The 7,052-nt window shown below is 33.7% G+C and overlaps 1 long non-coding RNA gene across 1 annotated transcript; it reads right to left on the bottom strand.

Annotated features, from left to right (window-relative positions):
• Positions 1 to 4,443: 4,443 nt before the first annotated feature.
• Positions 4,444 to 5,731, bottom strand: LOC140693723 (uncharacterized). Its single transcript, XR_012069424.1, has 2 exons — positions 5,525 to 5,731; positions 4,444 to 4,617 (listed from the first exon to the last, which is right to left on the bottom strand). It is a non-coding gene; the product is annotated as an uncharacterized lncRNA (long non-coding RNA).
• Positions 5,732 to 7,052: the final 1,321 nt, after the last annotated feature.

The following is a 7,052-nucleotide window of genomic DNA, read 5'->3' as shown; positions in this document are numbered from 1 at the left end:
TGCGTCAGGGCAAGAAATGTGCTGTATGGGGAATAAAAAATAAGTATGAAATAACTTTAAATAGCAAAATATAATAACTAGATATATTCTGGTGATCAGTTTGAAATTTACTAAAAATAGAAAAGACACTACGTTGTGTATGAGGATCAAAAACTGTTTATATATTTAAGTACACTTCAAAAACAAACATATTTTTGAAAAAAATTAGATTTGTAGTTAACAGAGGCAGGGGATGGGAAAAGAGGATTTGATTAATACACTCAAAACTACAAACCGCCAGCCGTAAAATAAATGTGTACTAGGGATGCCCCATAGTAACATGAAAATTACAATTAATACTGCTTTATGTTATATATGAATGTTGTTAAGGGAGTAGACCCTAAGTTTTCTCATCACAACCAAAAGACAAGTTGTATCTCTTTAATATTGTATTTAACTGAGATAATGAATTCTCCGTAAAGTTGCTATGATATTTATTTCATGATACTTGTAAATCAAATCACTATCCTGTACACCTAAACTTACACAGTATTCTACACCAATTATATCTCAATAGAAGCGGAAGGAAAAATGGAAAGTCAATATTCACATATTACCATGTCATTTCTCATGATTGTTTCTGCAGCAAGTAAACTTGAGTCATGATATACTTATCCTAGGTAAAAATACTAATAAATAAGTGATTCTAATAAATAATACATGAAGATACTAATAAATTAGTGTTTTACCATGCCTTTATTTTCTTCATGTTAACAGACCACTGCTTCTGCAGGCATCAAAATTTCTCAATATACATTCATCTGATATTAGGGAATGGATACAAATTTGAAACTGGCTGCTCTTTCTGTGAGTGATAAAGTTCACTGTCTCTGACCAATGGTCTCATCTCCCCAACAGCATCTGTAAGAAATGAACATGTTAGGTTGCTAAAAATCTCATCATGGTAAAATTTCAGAACTCCTACAATTCTTAACTCTTTTGCAATGGGAATGTAATACTGACAAAGACTTGATTTTGGAAAACAATTTGGTGTTTTCTCATGGTTGTATTAGGGGATGTGAGGATAATCTCTGAGATCCACAACAAACATTCTTGCTCAAGTGCTGGGCACAGAAGTATAAATGTTCTGCATTATTAGGACTGAAGACTGCTTTCAAAATGTTGACTATGCTCACTCTATTCCAGGTAGTACAAAAAATAAGGTTATTCAAATTTCTAGGTGAACAGGAATAAGTCAGTGGTTCAGTCCCTTTAAATTAGTCAAGGGGTGATCAAAGCCAAAATAAGTTGTGTCAGCAATGAGAATTAGAAGAAAAAAGAAATTAGACATAAGCTTAAATTAAAAAGGAGACACTGTCCTGTGCTGGGCTCTGGGGACTGGAGAATGTATATGCCTCATTCCAATTCAAGGGTTCAGTTGATTGGCCCTAGCATCAGCTCGGAATTTAATGAACAGGTAACAATTAATATACTGGGAGAAACATAATATACCTCTCCCTGATCGGAAGAAAATCTGGTGGCTCAATGAAACTCTTAATTCACAGAGATTCTGCCAGTTGCAGAATAATAATTTACTGATGACTCAACTAAGACAAATTTAGTTACTGCTTAACAATCCATCTTCACACACACACACAGTGGTAGAGAGATTTGTAGTATTTAGTGGGATGAGTTCTGTAGGCAGAGCTCAGAGAATAGTTTTCAAAGCATCAGCCAACTTTTGTACTTTTGCCAATAGTCGAGATTTTCCCAGGTAGAAAACTACAGTTGGACAAACAATATTCATCTTTAGGATTTCTAATTTTGAGAGTAAAGTGTAGTTTTTGACTTATTATAGAACCTTGTTCAGATGATCACATTAAGACCCACTGTCTGATAAGAGAGATGGAAAATAGCTGCTGAAACAGACCATCTGAACCACAGACTGCTAATGCAAGCAACAACGTAGCCACCATCAGAGTTGTGCTGACAAACTTAAAAGCTTGATGTTTCTGTTGTAGGAAAAACCACTGCTGTCCAGACAAAACTCTCCTGCTTCAAGTGGCCTCTTTTCTTCTCTTGGTAAAGGACATATTGGTGGGATTTTGCAAGATCTTACCCTGGCCCATTTGCCCTTTCTCCACATTATCAAAGGCTTTCTTTACAACTGGTGACATATTTTCAGGAATCAATGTTGTCATTCCAGTCTTATCAGCTGACACTTTCTGCATGATTATGAGCAGAAACCTTAGACACTCTGACGTTGCCTACAATTTTTCCATCACTTCAGGGCATTTCACATTCTGAAAATGCTTCACCTTTTGTTTTAAATTAATGGGAAATAGTCAAAGTCTTCCATGAATATTTTATATTTCCTAATATCTGCAGAAAATTGGTACTCATGCATTTGGACAAATTTTTAATTCCACCACCCTCACCTACTTCTAGTCCACACATTTTAGATTGCAATTTTGTTACTGAATAGGATCACCCCAACCAAGGTCCTAGTACCTCTTAGATTCTTCCTGCGTGAAGGTTAGAAAGGCACAAGTTATGGGGGGGTGCATAAACCTACATTAAATATTTGCAATATCACTGTCTCTTCTGGACAAATCTCTGATTCTAAGAAGTAAATTAATTAGAATGCAGTATAGTTATTAGTATGGGTAAGAGAATCAACTATTTTGGGTTGGGTGGGTGATGAAGAGACAGGAAATAATGAAGAAAATGAGAATGGAATGCTTTAGGCCTCTGGAGGCATGAATGGATAAGAAAATAATACTTTGTCTCCTGTATCTACCTCCAATTACTGTCTTGAGTGACTAGTCCTTGGGCTATGAAAAGAGCTAGTTTGTGGTGAAGAGTAAAGACCAAAATGAAATAGTTTGAATACCATGAGAGTTTTGTTGTTTCAGGAAAGTAGATTTTGCTTAAAGTCAACATGTATTTTTCATTCACTAAATTCTAATATGCATCTTGTGGCATGTGCTGTGTTTACTGTGCTGGTATCCAAGTTAGACAAGGAAAGGGGGACAGACAGAAAACATCTGAAGGAGGTAGTTTCTGTACTGAGACTGGGAAAGTCTAAGTAGATAAAAGGAGGACACCCAAAGCCCAAGGATGAGCTGGAGCAAAGTGGTGAGGTTCCAGCTAACATAGTTGACAAGCATTTGCCTGGATGTATCTCAAGATACAGTGAATCATATAGATATGCCAAGGTAGGCAGTGTCCAGATTTATAAAGAAATTAGTAAACAAAGTTGAGTTTGTTTGCTTAGATTTGAAAAGGCATTAAGTGCCACCCTGAGGAAGTTAGCTTGTCTTTGGCTGGAAAATAAATGCAAGATAAATTATCAAAAAGAAAATATAGTGTAGAATCTTGAGGGGAGGAAATGAAAGCACCAATTGGAATGCTTTGAGAACAGCACAAAGAAGACCATAGATAAAATTACTTCATAAATTCTACCACATGCTGATTGTGCCATCTGAGACTATATCATGTGACCTTTATGATTCCAGGGATGACATAATAAAGACCATGATCCCTGGGCCGGGTCCTGCATTTATCTTCTGTTGTAACACATCCTAACTTAACACTTTTCATACTTTCCAGGATGAACCAGAAACCACTTAGAACTTTTCCCTCTCTCCATGTTTTAGTCTTTTTCCAAATTCTTGCATTTTCTCTTCTTCCTTACAAGAAAATATTTAAATTAACTCCCATATTTTTCCATCAAATGTTCATATCAATCAAATATCTCATTTTTTCTTAGAATAGTAACATAGTCTCCCATTTAACACTTAACACTATTTAAAAAAATAAGGTAAATACAGGTACACATCTATGTTTATTGTTCAAATAAGAAAATTGCAGATATTTGTTGACATTTGCCAACCTCACTTTTAATCTTTGTTATCCTGCATAATCTGGTAGTCCGCTGGTAGATCAGTTGTGATTAGGATGACGTTCATATATTGAAGGTGTCTGATGAATTGTCCTTGAAAGAGAGGTAGCTGATGTATCAGCTATCACTGTCACTGGAAACCGTGGGTTTCTCCCTGGTTGAAGTTTAGAAAAACTCCCTTCATTGGCAGATATGTTATGATATATATTTGGAAAACTAGAATGCTCCAACATCTGTCCAATATAATTCCTCTGTATAGGAGATAAAATGCTGTACTGAGAAGTAGAATTTGTAGTTGTAATGAAGTTCACAACACGGCCATTTGCTTCAGTGTAGCTGCTTTGAGAGTGCCAGTGGACAGTGGTCAACTCATTTAAAATAGAACATTGATCCACTGCAATTTGTTCTGAGGGTCTAACTGACATTGATGATGGAGGAGAAAAATCACCTCTTATCGAGGTATTTGTATCACCAACTATGTGGCTAGAAGAGGGCTCCCTTATTAGAGGCATGTTTAAATTTGCAGAAGGTAAAAATGAACTTTCTCCACTAGTGTCAGCCACAAAACCAGAATTATGATTATCCATATTACCCCCTGCTTTATAGTGCTTCTTGTTGAAATCTTCAGCCAATGAAGACACCAGAGAGGCATTTTTAATCCCAACTCTTCTTTTTATTCTCACTAAAATCTGGGGACAGCCTCGTTTAAAATTTGGATGATGATAGAACTGCAGCTACAACCAAAGTAGAAAGATTTTAGTAAGAATTTTAACCAAAAGACAACACTACAATAAGCATAACATATAAAACCTCAGATTTCACGTTTACTATCCAAAGGTAATATCATCAAAATATGAATATTGCTGACATTTTGAAGTTCCTTATTTGGAAAATACACATTTAAATAGTACAGTAATCATATTTAAGAAGTTAGAATTTGCAGTAATGGTGAATGCCACTTTTGAAAAGCCACTTTAATACCTTTATTTAGATTTCTGCTTAGATTCATAGTTGCCAGCAAAGTTTCTTATAATATGAATACATAAGGCACTGTCATCATTTTTTAGAAAAATTAAGCATTTTAGCCTTAGTAGTTTTATACAATTTTCAAATTTAGCTTTACATTTATATTACCATAGATTGATGCACAAAATAAAATTTTATATATACGTTACCAAGTGGTAACTAAAGTTTCTGAATACTTTGCTTAAAACAGAGACTTCCTTTTCTTCTGTCAGAAAGACAGCTAGACAAGCAGATCTTTAAATATTCTGTCGTACTTTACTAAACCCATAATTGTTAAGCTGTCTAACTTAACTTTTCATATTTCCAGTTTCAAATATTCTGAAAGGGGCATTTCTTAAAAAAACTTCCTTCTTAAAGACATCTTCACCAATCACTATGGAAGTTCCATTATCATCCCACCAGATGGATTTAAATTGGTCACTCCCAGCCATTTTCCAGAGTTTTCTGGGAAATATCAGGGAACGAAAATCATTATCTTCATCTGGTTCAGGGACACAACGTGTGTAACATGGCCTTTTTATCAAGGATTCTTCAGACAAATTCTGAGAAGCATTTTCTTCAATCATAGACCTCACGTCCAAGTCCCCAGAGATTGATCACAAAATAGAGATCTACCGGATTTTCCTGAAGCAGTTGGTCCATCTTTACATGACACATCTTGAATTTCTGAAGAAACATATGCCAATTCATATAACTTTTTCTGCAGCTACTTTTCTAATCTGCATGATTTTGAGCACTGCAGCTTCAAATACTGCTTTGGCAGGCCTGAACAAATAAAGTGCTAGGCCACCACAATGGTTCTCAACCTGAGTAGCTGTGACATCACAAAACGACTGGTATCCTATCAACTCAAGTGTAACTTTCAGCCAGTGTTTACTTCTCATTCATTCAGTTAAAATGAAACATATAGAATGCTTATTTTTATACTGTGATCTGCAAATATTATCCCCACAAAAGCTTTTTAAACAATTAAATATTTGAGTCTTTTAATTAAAAACAATGTCCATAGTTTTGAACACAAATTTATGACAGATTTGTGATCAGAGTATAAATAATGCAGAAAATATATAAAATAATTTTAAAGTTTTGGAATTTAAAGTGAAATTTGTGTAAAACCTGTACAGAAAATGTATAACAATTTCATCATCATTTGTAATTAAAGTGAAAAATAATTTGATTTGGGAATGGAAGTATGTATTTATCTGTGTACTTTAGAATAAGTAGCTCTATATTCAAAACATGAGAAGAATAAATATCAGTTTATTTGTTATGTTTATATATAAATTTTTAATATTTATGAAATAAAATTAGATTAAAATAATCAATCAAATTTAAGAAATCCCAAAGCGGAATTTTTGTTTAAAATTGAAATTCAGTGCTATAATTGAAACAAATGTAATTTAATATTCTACTTTAAAATTGCAAAAGAAACAAGCTTATTGAATATTTACAAATGTTTATTTTTGCCATTCTTTCACTCAGAGGTTTATCGTTCCCTAGAAGTAATAAAATATCTTGTCATCTTTATAATCCATGCACTTGTGGCTTTTCTTAAATGTTCCAAAATGATGTTGATAAATAGACTTGTGCACAAGATCCTGGGTTCAATAAGCATTACCTCCATTAAGGGGCAAACAAACAAACAATCAAAAAACAAAGATATAACTGCATATGAAGGCTGGGTTGGAAAAGACCAGGTAATACATTTTAGGAAGCAATATTTTTCTCAGTCTTGAAACAGTTGGCATTGTTAGTATAATATGGCATTTTATGGCAAGTGTCTTGTTCACTAATTATAAATAATAGCTATATTCTGTGTCAGTAATCTGTAGTAAATCCAGTTCTACCAAAAGTTATATTCTTTATTTAGAAATAAATTCCATTAAACAGAGGCCAAATTCAAAATGAAAGATAAAATTTTTTAAACAAATAAATGTACCCTCAAGCTACAATGTAAATTTTTCCTTCAATATCTGTAAGTTCCATTCTAAGTAAATATTAGCAACCTGAATCCATGGCACATTATAAGTATTATAAACTGTAGTTTTGTTGGATTTAGTCCTGATTCATAAATATTATTTAACATTCACAAATGAATATATGTGATACCATCGCATTAAAAAAAAGAATTCAAAAAAACCTC

Source organism: Vicugna pacos, unplaced genomic scaffold (assembly GCF_048564905.1).
Source record: "Vicugna pacos unplaced genomic scaffold, VicPac4 scaffold_20, whole genome shotgun sequence".
NCBI lineage: Eukaryota > Metazoa > Chordata > Mammalia > Artiodactyla > Camelidae > Vicugna > Vicugna pacos.
Note: the sequence above shows the minus strand (reverse complement) of the source record. Positions and strands in the feature narration are given on the sequence as shown.